The sequence below is a fragment of the Gracilinanus agilis genome, chromosome 3, assembly GCF_016433145.1.
Source record: "Gracilinanus agilis isolate LMUSP501 chromosome 3, AgileGrace, whole genome shotgun sequence".
Lineage (NCBI taxonomy): Eukaryota > Metazoa > Chordata > Mammalia > Didelphimorphia > Didelphidae > Gracilinanus > Gracilinanus agilis.
Genome location: NC_058132.1, coordinates 321,010,233 through 321,026,965, shown reverse-complemented (window position 1 = coordinate 321,026,965; position 16,733 = coordinate 321,010,233). Strand labels below are relative to the sequence as shown.

Below are 16,733 nucleotides of genomic sequence, written 5' to 3'. Positions count from 1 at the left end.
AACATTTAGGAACCTACTTGCTGAGACAAACACAGGAATTACACGAACATAACTACAAAACACATTCCACACAATTAAAACTCGATCTAAACAATTGGAAAAACATTAATTGCTCATGGATAGGATGAGCTAATATATTAAAAATGACAATCCTTCCCAAATCAATTTACTTATATAGTGCCATACCTATCAAACTACCAAGAAATTTTTTCACTGAATTAGAAAAAAATTATAAAAAAAACTATTTTGAAAGAAGAAAAGAACGAGAATATCAAGGGAAATAATGAAAAAAATGGGAAGGAGGTGAGCCTAGCAGTACCAGATCTTAAATTGTACTGTAAAACACTGGTCATCAAGATGATATGGTACTAGCTAAGAGACAGAAGGGAAGTCAATGGAATAGACTTGATAAATGTCCTCAGCAAGATAGTGTATAATAAACCCAGAGATTCCAGTTTTGATGACAAAAACCTACCACTTGACCAAAACTGCTTGGAAAATTAGAAAACAGTATGGGAGAGATCATGTTTAGAACAACATTTCACACACTGTACTAAGATAAATTCAGAAGGGGTAAATGACTTAAACCTAAATAAGGAAACTATAAGTAAATTAGGTGAACATAGACTAGTATACCTCTCAGGTCTATGGGAGAGGAAAGAATTTAAGACCAGGCAAGAGACAGAGAATATTACAAAATATAAACTGAATAATTTTGATTACATTAAATTAAAAAGGTTTTAAATAAACAAAACCAATGAAATCAAAATTAGATGGGAAGCAAGAAATTGGGGGGAAATATTTATTAAACAAACCTCTGACAAAGGTCTAATTTCTCAAATCTATAAGGAGCTAAATCAATTGTACAAAAAAATCAAGCCATTCCCCAATTAATAAATAGGCAAGGGACATGAATAGGCAGTTCTCAAATAAAGAAATAAAAACTATCTATAAGAACATGAAAAAGTGTTCTAAATCTCTCATAATTAGAGAAATGCAAGTCAAAACAACTCTAAGGTACCACTTCACACCTAGAAGATTGGCCAATCTGAAAGCAAAGGAAAAGTAATAAATGATGGAGGAAATGTGGCAAAATTTGGACACCAATGCATTGCTGGTGGAGTTGTTAATTGATCCAGCCATTCTGGAAGGCAATTTGGAGCTATTCTCAAAGGACTTTAAAAGACTGACTGCCCTTTGATCCAGTCATACCACTGCTGGATTTGTATCCCAAAGAGATAATTAGGAAAATACTTATACAAAAATATTTATATTTGTGGTGGCAAAAAATTGAAAAATCAAGGGGTGCCCATCAGTTAGAGAATGGCTAAACAAACTTTCCCTCTGCCTCTCTTAATTGTTTTTTTTTAAGTCTTTTTTGAACTCTTCCAGAATCTGTGTCCAATCCATATTTTTCTTTAGGACTTTGCATATGTTTTCTTTGATTTCACTGTTCCTTTCCATGTCTGTACTTTGCTCTTTGTCTCCATAAAAACTCTTTAGTTTTAGTGCCTTTTTTTGTTGTTTGCTCATTTTTCCTATCTACTTATAGGTAGGCTGTTTTCTGTGAAGTTGGGGTACCTTCTTAAACTTCAGTCCTGCCTTGATGCTGTTTTCAGCTTATTTTGTTTTTTTTTTTTTTACCAATTTCCGTTCTTGGAGGCTGATGTGATGGTATGAGGGCAGAGAGCTGATAGCTTAAAGACTTTACTTCAGGTGTGGGTGTAAGTTTTTTATCTCATTCTGAACTTATTCAGTTCAGGGACTGATCAAATTATAGCCCCAAGCTTAGGCTCAAGTATTTGGTCTCACTGTGTATTTGATCCAATCAGGCACACCCTTGATTGCCCTGTCTTGGAACTTAGCCCTGAGCTTTAGGCAAAAAGATCAATACTTAGTACTTAGTACTATCAATCACCCCCAAACTGTGTAGTATGTCCTCATCCCAAGCTCAGACTGGGATTCTTGGCTTTGCTCTGGGCACACACAGATGGATCCACTTCAGCCCATACTACCCTGAACTGGGACTCCTGACTTCTCCACAGGTTTGAAATTTCAAAGGGTGTGGGTTGACTTGTACCACTATTTGCCCCAGTAGGATCTCTCTGAAGTCAGGGCGGGGGTTGCTCCTCGGAAATCTCGGGATTCGGTAAGGCAGGAACAGAGAAGAGGTCTGCTCAGGTGAGTCAGAAAAAGAGGCGGAGATCAGAGTAGGCAGGAACGTGAGGCAGTGGTCTGTACCGGGGGGCCCTGCAGGGATGGAGTCCAGGTCAGGAGTCAGAAGGGGCGGCAGAGGCACACTGGCTGGGCACCGGCGTTTTGGGTTTAAAGCCAGAAGCCAGAACCGGCTGATCTGACCTCCCAAGGTGGTTTGGGCTGGACTGGCTGGCTGAGTCCCACGGGAGGCAAAAACATGCTGTTCCTTATAGCGAAAGCATGGTGAGGAAAGCCACTTTACTTTTTTTAAAAATTGCCCAAAAGGGGGGCAGCTGGGTAGCTCAGTGGATTGAGAGCCAGGCCTAGAGACAGGAGGTCCTAGGTTCAAATCCAACCTCAGACACTTCCCAGCTATGTGACCCTGGGCAAGTCACTTGACCCCCATTGCCTACCCTTACCACTCTTCCACCTATAAGTCAATACACAGAAGTTAAGGGTTTAAAATTTAAAAAAAAATCATTAAAAAAAAATTGCCCAAAAGAGCTGAGCAAGATGGCCAAAAAACAGACATGGCTCTCTTTAGGCTATCTGGGAAAATTGAGAATTCGAATTTTGACCTTGTGGTTGCCATTATTGTTACGATTAAAAATGATAAAGACTGATATAATAAGAGAAATTAGTAGTTTAATTAAGGCCATGCTGATAGGGAAAAAATCATTAGACCACGCGCCTGTAAGAATTCTCATTGCCTCAGCCATTTTTACCTTTCGTATCTCCCTGTGCCTCGTAGCTAAGAGGGTCACTTCCTCCTGACTCAGGAGACTTATCCCCTTTCTTACATCATCATACTTCCTGTTTGCCATGAGGAATCATGGGAAATGTAGTTTCAAAGTCTCCCACATGTCCATAGAGAGTCTGCTATACATTTCCCTGAATTTAAAACAAACAGTTATTGATTAGATATTAAGTGCATAGCAGGGATGAGCTGGAGCTGCGAATTCCAGGATGGAATGAGGAAGCAGGAAGAAGTGACTTGGCTCTGTGTGGGACTCCATTGGGGGTTAACACAAACTGTGATTAGCCCTGGGAGAACACAGAGTAAAAGGACACCTTGCATCCTGATTTTCCCCTGGGATCCTGTGTGGTGTGGCATCTAGCAAAAAGGACAAGATCTACAGTGCCAAAGGAAGAAGGAGAAGTTTAAAATCTGGTGGACAGCATTTCAAGCACTCCCTCACAACCTGATACCTGAGACCACTTAGCTCCTGGCATCCAGAGATCATCAGTGGATTGCAGTGAGAATCCCAAAGCCACAAAGCCCTAGCTGTGCTGCTCAAGCCTGGCAGGTTCCAGGTCTGAGGCAGTCACCCTGAGATTCCATTTACAGCTCCTTGGGCCCTGTTAGTTTAGATCACTTAGATAAGAGTAGTATAAGTCCTCCCATTGCCCTGTGGTTTTATTCTTTAGATTTTAAGTATAGAAATCCCTTTCCCACCTTTTAGTCAAACATAATTAAAGCTGTTAAGTCCTTTTTACCTTGTCAGCCTGTTTCTAGACTCTGGCCTAGGGGAAGCTGAGTGACAGTTAAGATCAACTGCCATTTCTGTGGGAATCCAGTAAACTCTGGTCTTTCCATCCTGGTCCAGACTCTCATAAATCCCAGAGTGTGTTCCCACAAACCACTTAGTTTATTTATAATATCCCTGGTGACCCTATGACCTTAGTTATATTTCCCACAATATATAGATATAGATATAGATATAGATATAGATATAGATATAGATAGGTATAGATATAGATATAGATATAGATATAGATATAAATATATAGAGAGTAGATATAGGTACATATAGACAAAAATATAGACATACACATTCCATACAGTGTGTATTTGGAACTTCTGGATGAGGCAATTAAATTAACAAAGTAGATTGGCATTATTTCTGAAACTTATGGTCTTAGAAAGTTGGCTAGAACACCAAGAGGTTAAATGATTTGCATAGGTCCCAAGGTATGTTTCAGATGGAGAACATGGACCCACATCTTGGTTTCAAGACCAGCTCTCTATCCAATATGTCACACTGCTCACCATATGATATCCACAGGCAATGATTATTCCCCATTTGTTTTTCCCTCCAACTATAACTTTGTTTATATTTTTCCCTTATCTCCACTGAAATAGAAATTATAATAATAACAGACACATCTAGTAGTCTAAAATTTACATGGTACATTACACATACATTAACTCACCTGAAGCTAATAACACTATGAGAAAGGTAATCTGATCTCTAATTTACAAATAAGAGAACTGAAATATGAGAGTTTAAGTGAATTGTCCATGATTACATAACTTTTAAGTTCAGAGATAAAAATTAACCAATTTTTCCCTAATGCCAGGTCCAAGGCTCTATCTACTATGGCATTCTACCTTCAAAGCTCAGGTCAAGTGCTACCTTTTCTAGGAAATCTTTCCTGATTTCGCCACCTAGAATTTATGTTCTTGCTTCTAAACTTCTTATTGGCTCTTCATACTATTCCTGTGATATGCATTGCAATGTGTTCTGTTATACTAATTTATATATTTTCCTTATCTGTCTACTAGAGCAGTTCCCTGAAGCCAAGGGCTTTATTATATTCTTTTTTATATCCTCACTGTGCCTAGCACAGGGTCTTGTATATATAAATGTTTGCTGTATAAATGAACAGACATATCATTTCTTTTGCCTGTACATTTGACACTAATTATACTGCTTTTGGAATGTAAAACAAAGCTGACTGTCCAAGGCAGCAATGACAAATATTCAGTGAATCCTACTTTCCCACATGGTAAAATTGTAAAATGTTATCTTTTAAAATCTCATTGTACTTAAAAAAAATAACAGCAGGGAAATAAGACACCACCAAATGGGAGCTGCTTATGATGCTAATAAACAGGAAAAATGAAAGTGACTCTTGCAAACAATTGCATTCCCAGGCAAACACCAATTTATTTAAAATGTGAAAGAACTCAAGTTGAATTTGGCTCAGGAATGGTAAAATAAAATAGAGTTTATTATAATGGAATAAATAGATTTGATGTAGGAGATGTGGGTTGTTTAAACTAGATGAAAGGGGTTTAAAGAGAAGGAATTATGTTGTTTATTTTGATTAGGTTTTCTTACACTGGCTATGTCTGTATATGTCTGTCTATCCCACTACCCACACACTAGCCATTTGCTATCATTTTATGTGTTTAGGAACCTGGCATGAATGAATCTATTTCCACCCAGGCTCTGTGCCTTCCATTTGGTTAGCTGCCAGATACTGTATGCCTAGGTTATTGGCCATATGATCCAAATGACTAAGCTTTTCATAGAACTGGGAGAATAGATTAGTAAACAATTCCACTTAATTATGCTTTCTATTAAAAAAAATCTTCTTTTTATTAAAATGACAAAACATAACTAATTTTTAATTATTAATGATAAACAAGGAGAAATTTTTAGAACTAGATTTAAAGAAACCCAAATGCCTCAGCACAATTTAGAGATAGCACAATCTAGGCAATTTAGAATTACAGGCACTTGATGTCTCTTCTCTCTTCTCAGAGACCTCAAGAAGTTTCCACTATGAATGTACAGATATCTAGATGGCACAATGGATAGAAAACTGGACTTGGAGTCAGGAACACCTGAGTTTAAATCCAGCCTCAAACACATACTTTCTGAGTAACCTTGGGCAAGTTCTTTAACCTCTGTTTCTCTCCAGATCCCTAACTGTAAAATTGTAGCATCCAACTCATGGGGTTTTTGTGAAGATCAAATGAGAAAATATTTGGAAAGCATTTATTACGCTGCCTTCATTTATTAGGGGGAGCTCCTTATACGGGGTAGCAGATTGGCTGATGATGGATGGCTCACTCTTTTAGACTCTCTGGGCTTTCTTCTCAATGGGCAACTATAATCTTTGCTCAGTGATACTGGATCCTCCAGTTGCAGTATCAGTTCCTAGAAGACCCCTCATTTCCCTATTCCAGGAATTTTCAATCTATGTTTCCCATACTTTGAACTCTTTCCTTATTTATGTCTATTTCTTAGCTTCCTTTAAGTCTCAGATAAAGACACAACTTTTGCTAGAAATCTTTATCAGTCCTCCTAAATTTGAATAACGTCTTCTCAGATTATCTCCAATGTATCCTGTATATATCTTGTTTGTCAATATTGTAAATTGTTGTTTGCATATTTTCTCCATTAGACCATGATCTCCTTAAAAGCAGGCACTAGGAGTGTTTCTGCATTGTTATTCTTGTTGTTTTTCCTTTCTTTGTTTGTCACTCTCTTAGCACAGTGCCTGCCACATAGTAGGAGCGTGATATATGCTTTTTGACTTGACCTGACTTAATTTTCTCTGTTCTTCATTATATTCATTTTTAAAACTCTTACCTTCTATCTTAGAATCAATTCTAAGCATTGGTTCCTATACAAAAGAATGGTAAGGGCTAGGGAAGGGGACTGAAATGACTTGGCCAAGTTCACACATCCAGGAAATGTCTGAAGCCAGATTTGCTTACTATGTTCTTTTAGAAAGATCAGAAACTCTTCTAGGACTGGCAGAAAGCTCTCCAGTGCTGCTCTCTCATGGCCTTAGCTCTAAGGTTTTCTACCTCCTAGGTAAGAAGTTGAAGAACTATTTAGCCCTTTCTTCAACCATTTTAGCCTTTTCTTTGATTATCACACCTTCCTTAAAATTAATTGTCTTTGGCAGATGAGACCAGATCTCAATGATTTACAACATGTGACTATGGCCTGAATGAATTACTAGGTGTGACAGGAAGTATGTTCAAATTGGCTAAGGGACTTGGTCATGCCTTCTGGGACCTGTACAAAACCAGGAAATTAGTTGGGTTTGGAATAAGGCGACAAGCCAGGAGAGGGCATTCTAACCAAACACCTGAGAAGGAACTACCTGTAGAAGAAGGCAGAAGGACATGTCTGGGCTTCCTCCTCCAGTCCTTCAACTGGAGAACCTATGAACTTCTGAAGTCTGGAAAATTGGGGACCTTCCATCTTCTTAGCAGTTCTTTGATTTGGGCCCAAGTACAGCCTGGACATCAGTTAAAGATTTTTACAAAGAAACCAATAGAAAACCTATACTATACCTAATAGGAATATCCAACAAAATAATTTCTATAGCTATTAATTATCCTCTTATCACATGTGCCACTTAAGCATGAACTCCTTTTTCTATTAGACTTTGTATGGAATAGTAAGAGAGTATGTCAGACTTGGAGGATGCATTTCATATTAATTCTTTTTTTATTATGCCACTAAAATGATATACTACTTCCAAAAAAGTAAATCTAACTAAGTAATTGATATCGATCAAAAATCATGATGGAAAGCACATTGGTGAGGTCTTGTTAACTCTCACATTACAAAATATATTCTCGACCTTTCAGGGCCAACTTTTTTGAGCTCTGAGGATATCCAATAACCATGCTCTGGAGATCTAGACCATATGCACAGACTCAAGCTCTTCACTATTCTTGTTGCTGTTCTCTAGATGGTCTACAGATTTTCAATGTCTTTCCTGAATCATGGGACTTAGAACTACACACAATATTCTAGACCATGTCTGATGAGGGTATAGTAAAATGTAACTGTTCTTTTTCCTGGAAACTCTTCTTGCTCTTAATATAGCATGAGATTGCATTAACTTTTTTTGACTGCCACATCACATTATTGATTCGCATTGAGAAAATGTTATAGCAACAACAACAACAAAAACAGCAAAAATTTATGTAGTGCTTACCATTGCTAGGTATTGTGCTAAATGCTTTACAAATAATACTTTATTTAATCTGGACGAAAACCCCTAGAAGATGGACTCTTACTATTCCTATTTTACAGTTGAGGAAACTAAACTAAAAGTAACTAAATGAATTATTCCTTGTCACACAGCTGTCCAAAATGGATCTAGGCATAATAAAGGGAGCTATCCAAAGTAAATTACAAGAAGAGGGAATCTATTACCTAACATATTTATGGATAGGAGAAGAATTTATGAATAAACAGGAGATAGAAAACATTGTAAGATATAAAGTGGATAATTTTTAATACATTAAATTAAAAAAGGTTTTGTACAAATAAAACTAGTGTAACCAAGATTAGAAGGAAAGCAGTAAGGTTGGAAAAAATTTTATAGGCAGTTTCTTGGCTAGAGGTCTCATATGTAAAATATAGAGAAAACGTAGTCAAATACATAAGACCTAAAGCCATTTCCCAAATGATAAATGTTCAAAAAATATGTACAGACAGTTTTTAGATGAAGATACCAAGACGGCTTCAGAAATGACGTGAACATGTGGGCAGAGCAAAGTGAGATGGAACAGGAGAAAGGCAGAAAGATAGGAAGAGAATCCAAAAGGCCTTTCCAGATGGGATGGAAAATCAGAAAGTGATCATTTGGATATAGTGATAATATATGAATTAGAGAAAGTTGCCTCATTGTCGGCACCTTCCAAATTTAACATTTTTATTGTGATTTCAATGGAGAAGCTGCATTGACAGAAATAACCCAGAAGATTGGAATTTTAAGCTTATTCTCTAATATTTAAATGGAAGGCTTTGTACTTTGTCTAATGAGTATGTAATGTAAGTATTCTAGGACAGAGGAAGATCTACTCTTTAAACCTTAAATCCTTCTTTGTAGAGGCCCACCTCTACACAAGCCTTGCTAGCTTTTGATCCCAGAGAACAGTTCACTTTGATATCATAATCAAATCTATCTGAACATAAGGAGCTAAAATGCACTGGCTACCATTAATGCTTTTGCCAGGAGAATTTTCTGTTTTGTTCCCAGAAGTCTCTGCCTAAATAAATCTTAGGGATCTATCATATTCTGACTGGGGCTCATAGTCACATCAAAAGCAAGAATATCCTGAAGAAATTAGCAAGTATGAGTATCTATTCCTGTGCTGAATTCCAAAAAGATTAATGAGACTGCCATTGAGAGGTTCTGTTTGATCATTTTGTGGATCACCTCTTATAGCAAGGGAGATATAAAAGGTCAGTATTTGAGATCAGTGTTTTTTCCTCTCATCAAGATTCTTGTACCCTACTCTTGTTACCTTTGCCCAATTTCAGGGCTTTTTCTGTTCATTTGCATTTTAATTTTGGTGTTGTAGTGCCCAGGTGTTAAACCTACAGGAACCTAATGAAGCAATAAGGAAACTGAAGCCCACAGCCCCAGCCAAACACAGCTGCCATGATTTAAAGCAGATCATATTTTAGAAAAGGAGCTAGAGTCTTATTCAGCCAACACAGGTGCATAGCAAGCTTTGGACCTTAACTAGAGGCAAAGAACAAAAGAATTTACCTTCAAACCCAGAGCAGTCCAGTGCTGAATCATTAAACACTATGATACTACAGTAAATCATGAAAAAAAAGTTTTTATATTAACCCTATAATTTGCTTTCAAATAAAACACTACAAAAGGGGATCATGTTTGATATTACCTGGCACAATGAATGGTACAAAGCAAGTAATCAATTGATAAACCTTGATTAAACACTTCTGGGTTGTGGGGATATAAAGAAAAAAATGAAACAGTTCCTGCTTTAAAGGAATAAGAGATTATTAAATGCTTGTTGATAAATTAATGCTTATTGCTTGAGTATATATGGGCATGAGAGATAGATGTCTACTATGTGTGAGTTAAGGGATCCCAGATGTCATTTTGCCCAAACTGTCTCTTCTTTCATGCCCTCCTCCTGTCCCAACCTGAAGTTCTTCTTTATTTAAAGTTAAAAGCCAGGTCCTCTAGTAAAGCACAAATGGTGATTTGGGGGCATATAACTGCCATAGGGATTGCAATACCCACCTCAGGGGGGATTGCATAATTGTCATAGGGATAGAGCAATAAAGCTCCAAGTGTCATAAAACTAAAAAATCTTTTGAGAAAGAAATATTTCAGGAAAGAGAGCTTGATAACTCTTCGAACCAAAAAATGAAGTGTTTGAAGAAGGCACCATGAAGATGCCTGAAGAAACCTCCACAGCATCAGAAGACTCAGAATAAACCTTCAAGGATAACTGATTGAAATGTGGGGGGGAGGGTTGAATACATTTTTTTCAGAATGTAAACTCTTATGCCAAAGGGGACTGCCCCCTAATTGGCTTAATGCACCTAGCAAGCATTGGTTTGCTCTCTCTCTTTCATTTCCCTCTTATCTCTAACTATTATAGTTTCTGATTATGTGAAATGATTCATTGAAGAGATTAGTCTCCCAAAGAATCATGGGGGATAATGAAAGGGAATTCTTTGTTCTCTTTGTCTATTCTGAGTTTACACTTGTGAAAAAGGAATCCTTTATTCTCTTTGACTAGTTGGAGGTAACACTTTGGTTAACAATAACTTAAGTACCCCTACATAGTACCTCACCAGATTGTGAAGACAGGACTAACTGTCCTTTGACTACCTTTGAATTGAATCAACAAAAACTTGACCACCTTACCTAGCACGAGGTGGAGGAACTTGCAAATCACTTAAATTCACACCTTCAAAAACTCAATCAGCCAGGAATCTGTGAACCCTTTGATGAGTATTCACCCCTCTAGAAGGTAAGAACTGGTTCCCACAAACATTGGCCCCTGGGCAGTATTAGACAATTTGAAACCTTTGATTGGCCCCTGTGAAGAGAGGGAGACACAAGAAGTCACCATAAAAGCCATAAATCCTTAGAGTAATTTTATTTTAGCATTTAAATGATTTTTATTAGTAAAACTTTAAAAATGGGTGGGAGTTACAGAGTTGGCAGGCCTGCTGCTTCTACTGATAATAAAGCTCCAAGTTCATTCCATCATTGATCTCATAGTCACCCAGGGAAATGTGATCCTTCAAGATTGTGTACTATTTCTTCAGGACAATCTTGTTCTAAAGAGTGCCTGTTTAAGTTGTAATCAGTTTCTTCAAGTCTCCTATCGTGTCATCTGTGTTGCACTTCACACAGACCTTCTTGCCCAGCAGGTCATTACATACATCCTCTATCATGGCTCCCAGATACCTCCAACCTCCTTGGTCAGCCCCTGCCTCTGGCTGTGACTTGGGCCCTCTGCCTGGCCTATCTGCTCTGCCCTAGTCCCTGGCAGTGCTTTCAGACATTCAGCTTGAAGGAGACTAGTGGAGATAGTCTCCTGGGACTGCCTCCTGAAGATTGTCTTCTGGGATAGTCTTCTGCCAAAAGTTGGCTTGAGATCAGCTTCAGAAAGAGGAGTTGTCCTCCATAGGTCATCTCCTTCAGCTCGAAGGATTCATGGCCTTTATGGTGACTTCTTGTCCCTTCCCCATTTCACAGGGGGCCAATCACAGCTTCCAAATTGTCTAGCACTGCCCAGGGGGCAGTGTTTGTGGGAACAAGTTCTCGCCTTCTGGAGGGGTGAATACTCATCAAAAGGGTTCACAGATTCCTGACTGCTTGAGCTTCTGAGAGTGTGAATTCTTTAAGTGGTTTGTCTTTAACTTGACCTTGGAGGAACTCTGGCTGAGGACTGCTTTCTATTAGGACTACCACGTGGGTGAGTGAAAAAGGCCAACTCCCTTCCCTGACTTTCCTGGAGATACTAGCTTTGGGAGAAGGCCTCATGGCTAAAACCCTTGTTAATTGACCCTTAGGCCCTCAGGCTAGGGCTTCTGGAGCCCTGCCAGAGTAAAGCCAGTGCTTGAGCAATAGTTTAGCTTGTTAAGCTAGATTTCTTACTCTGCCCTTTTTCTCATTTCTCTACTTTCCCTCTTTCCCTGTATTGTATAAATAAACTGCTAAAAAGTCATTTGGAATTAAGTAATAATTCCTGGCAACCACACAACCCTTTTAATCTTAACCCTTTACATTCTGCCCCTTACATTGCTGGAGTTCCTCCCCCTAGTCCTAGGTAGGGTGTTCAAGCTTTTGTTGATTCATTTCAAAAGTAGACAAAGGAGAGTTAATCCTGTCTTCACAATCTGGTGAGGTACTAAGTAGGGGTACTTAAGTTATTGTTAACCAAAGTGTTAACTCCAACTAGGCAAAGAGAATAAAGGAATCCCTTTTCACAAGTTTAAATTCAGAATAGACAAAGAGAACAAAGAATTCCCTTTCACAGGGGGAAAGGGGTTCATTCATTAATTATCAATAATATTGGAAGAACAAACAGGATAGAGTATAAAGAAGCAATGCAGATATTGAAATAAGGAGAAGAGGGCATTGTGGTAATATGGCAACACTGGGCATGAAGCTTTCTTATCCTTCTAATATGCTTCATGAACAATAAAAAATAACTCCACAGAATCAATGTTAAAAGAGGCAAAAACAAGCAGGAGTCAAGGGGGAACCTAAACAGCCAGGGACAGTTAAGGAGGAAGGTCTTTTACTTCCTTGGCCTTAGGAGGCCATGGGGGCAGGATCAGAGCAAACAGTATAGAATCATAGGGCAGCCCTGTTTTGGCCAGGGAGGGGGAGGGGAGTGGCAGGACCAACCGCCTCACCTTGTTTGCCAAGTCCTACAGCAGGGATGGTGAACCTTTTAGAGACCAAGTGCAACCCTCACAGCATGTGAGCCCCCCATCTTACTCCAGACTGGGGAGGGAGGAAGCACTCCCTTTGGGCTACTGGGCAATCGGGATGGGTCAAATGAGAAATATCCTCAAGCCCAGTAGTGAGGGGGAAGGGAGCAGACCCCTCTAGGTACTTGTGCCATAAGTTCCCCAACATGACCATAGTTCTGGCATCCCAGATGTTACTACTTACTACTGGAACTGGCAGGTAGGGGAACCTGGGAGCAGCCTTCCTGGGAGTATCCCTATGGTCTGTGGCTTCATCTTCAGAAACCCCTGCTGGCCCACAGTTGGGGATTGAAATAATGGATTATACTTGTAGTGGATGGATGTTGTTAACCAACCTAGGGGACTGAGTTTGATACTTACTGGGCTGGTTTTATAAGTATCACAGTCCCCTTTAGTGAAGTAAGGCAGATGGAGCCTTACCACTCTAGGGTCAGTGCAAATCAGTCTTTCAAAACTAGTTGGTATAGCAGTTACTGATTTATTGATTAGCAAAGGGTAAGGGGGAGGATTTAGAAACAAGGATGCCCTAATCTATAAGTTCTAATTCTTCCCTCTTCCTTCTATGCCCATCACAAGATGGACTCTTTGAGACCTTGAAGCTCCATAATGCTTCCTGCTTCTGGTTATGTATCCCCAAACCTTCTCTATGACACCTATGACTAAAATCATCCCTTGTTTATTTATCTGGTTGTTAATAGTTTCTCCAAGTTGACTAAGGATAAACTCAAATTGACTTGAGTTCACCCCAAGCTGGTCCTGGCCTGAGGTGGACCCCTCAGCCCAAACACCAATAGATTTTGGATAACACTTCTTATTAGTCAGGTTTGATAGAATAGAGAGATCCTCTTTAGGTGAGTTTCTTCCATGGAAAAGATACCTTCAAAGGAAATTGAAAAGCTTTCTCTTCTCTCACAAACATGTTTGGTTTGCAAGGCTCAGCAGGGAGCAGCCTCTTCCTCTACAGCTGCAGGACAGGAAGAGACAGTTGTAACTTTCAAATTCTTCCTTCTCTGCCCCCTGCCTTCCAGAATCCAATCTTCATAGTTTCTAGCATGTTCCCATGCAAGGCTCTTAAAGCCAATTTTCAACTTCTCTTACACTCACTCTTATTTCTATAATTCTATCCCTACAAGATGAAGGAGTGGATCCCACAGAGTTTATAGGCACCAGGCTCTGAAGACAGGACCTCAAGCCTCATTTCTAACAAATTAGGGATTTTGGAGGCCCAAGGAACACCTACTAGATACTTGCTCTATCCTGTACTATGGCAATAAGAGACGAGAAGTGAATAAAGAGTGAGCACCAGTGAGTGTGGTTGCTAAGGACTGGGGCTCCATAAACTCCCATCAATTGTTATCACTCCCAGGAGAGTGGAGTCCTTGGTTTTGCCATAGGGGAAAGTGGAATGGTTTCTTGCAGCTACTATAGCAGAACTGCCTGAAGGCAATTGGTTGGAACACCTGAGGTCAAACATGGACTGGGGCTTGAGCAGGTACCCAATATTACACCAGGACTTTAAAAATTGGAATAACTAAATAAAGCACAGGAAAAAACCAAACACAAAATAAATCCTGAAACCTGTGGTAACATACATCATCAACCTAGGAGCACTGGGATTCTAGCAAAAAACCAATAATTAAGTCTACTGGCCTGGCTGCTAAAATTAAAAAGCAAAAAACAAAAACCAAAAAAACAAAACAAAGAAGAAAGAACCCAACTACTGATAGCTATGATGGGGACAGAGAGGACCTCAGTTCAAACTCAGAGGACAATGAAGTAAAAAAAAACCTACTTAAAAAAACAACAAATTGGCACACACTCAAAATGAGCTTTTGGAATTACTTTAAAAATACTTCAAAAACCAAATAAGAGAAATTGAAAAAAGAAAACTAGGGGGAAAAGAGTAATGCAAGAAAATAATGAAATAAAGATCACCCAAATGGAAAAAGAGATCTAGAAACTCATTAAAAACAAACAGTACAATAAGAACAAGAATTGGACAAGAGAAACCTAATTATTTCCTAAGACTAGAAATAAAGCAAAATCAGAAGAATAAAATATTACAGGAGAATATGTAACATATTTTCACAAAAACAGCGAACCTGGAAAGTAGATCAAAGATGGACAATATAAGAATATATGTATAAGAATATACAAGAAGAGTTGGACTTCCAGAAAGTTATAATAATAATTTTTAAAAAGGGATGATGCCATATTCCAAGAAATCATTAAGGAAAACTGCCCAGAAATTCCAGAATCTGAGAGCAAAATAGAAATTGAAAAAAATCCACCAATCACCATCTCAGAAAGACCCAAAGATGAAAATGCACAGTAGCATTGTTGGTAAGTTCCATGTCTTCCAGGTTAAGGAGAAAATACTACAAGCAATAAGAAAAAAAGAACCATTTAAATACTGTGACTATTTAGTAAGAATAACACAGGACTTAGCAATTGCAACATTAAAAGAACCCAGAACATGAAACATAGAGAAAAGGAATGAGCTTATAATCAAGAATAATATATCCATCAAAACTAGACATAATTATAAAAAGTAAAAAATGGATATTTAATTAACTAAAGGAATTTCAACTACTCCTGGAGGAAAAAACAGAACTCAGAAGAAATTTGATCCATAAGAACAAACAAAGGCAATGAAGAAAGAATAATCATAAATAACTTAAAAGATCAAATTGTTTTATTCTTGTGTAGGAAAATGTTATCTATGGACCCTGGGAAAGGCATCATTGCCTGGATATTTTGAAGGGGCATGTATGGATGGAAGACTTTAGGTGAAAGTGGATGCAATGGAATGAGCCAAAATGAAAGTGGAATAGACCAGAAGGAGGTTGGGTGGAATGACTATCACATATAGCAGAGGAATGAATGGAGACACTGCCACATAGAAGAAGAATAGGGGATAGAAGCCTGATAGTTCTAAAAACCTTCTATCATCAGATCAGGGATAAAGAGAGAACTATATATACAATTATAAGGGTAAAAATCTTAGCACACAGAGAAACAGGAAGGAAAGGGGGAGTCAGTTAAGGGAGGGACTTGGATAGGATAAGGGAGAGATCAAGAGTCCCCCTAAGGGACTGAGGGACTAAAAGAAGGAAGAGTAGAATAACAGAAAGGAAGGCAATGGGTATAAGAAAAGGGAGGGATACCTTGAAGGGAGTACATATCAAGAATTCGTGGGGGAAGGTGAGGGAATAAGGGATAGACTCTTAGGATAAGATAAGGGATGGATTTTTAGGAAAAAAAAACCTGCATCAAGAAATAGAAGCGTATGGTTAGAGGGATAAGGAAGGAATTTTTAAAAAGGTAGATAGAATAAGAATTAAAAGGGAAGGGGGAAAAGACAAAGGAAGGATCCTTAGAAAAGGAGATCAATTTGGAATAAGGAGATTGAAGGGAGAGGGTAAGGAAAGATTTTTAAGAAGGGATTTAAATAGGAGAGGTAGTAGACAGAAGAAATTGGATATCATCTGAGGAGGGATACAGAAAAAAAAGAAGAGAAGAACAAAAAATGGGGAAAAATAGGATGTAGGGAAATATATAGCTAAAAATTATGACATTGAATTTGAGTGGGATATATTCACTCATAAAATGAAAACAGCAGAATGTATTAAAACCAAAACCTGATGATATATTATTTACAAGAAACAACTTAAAAATGAGAGACACACACAGAGTAAAAATAAAGATCCGAAGAAGAATATATCATGCTTCAGCTGATACAAAAAATAGCTGGGGAGTCAATCATGATTTCTGACAAAGTTAAAGACAATATAGATATAATCAAAAGAGAAAAATGAGAAGGTATATGTTAAAAGGTACCATAGATAACAAAGCATTATCAATATTAAACCTATATGTACAAAATGATCCAAATTTTTAAAGGAAAAATCAAATGAGTTATAAATACAAATAAATAAATAAGCAAACAAACAAACAAACAAACAAGCAAACAAATGAATAAATAAATGAAAATAA

At 38.1% G+C, this 16,733-nt stretch overlaps 1 pseudogene; it reads right to left on the bottom strand.

The window, feature by feature from the left end:
- Nucleotides 1–10,956: 10,956 nt before the first annotated feature.
- On the bottom strand, nt 10,957–11,300 carry LOC123239386 (annotated as a pseudogene).
- Between the last annotated feature and the right edge of the window lie 5,433 nt (nt 11,301–16,733).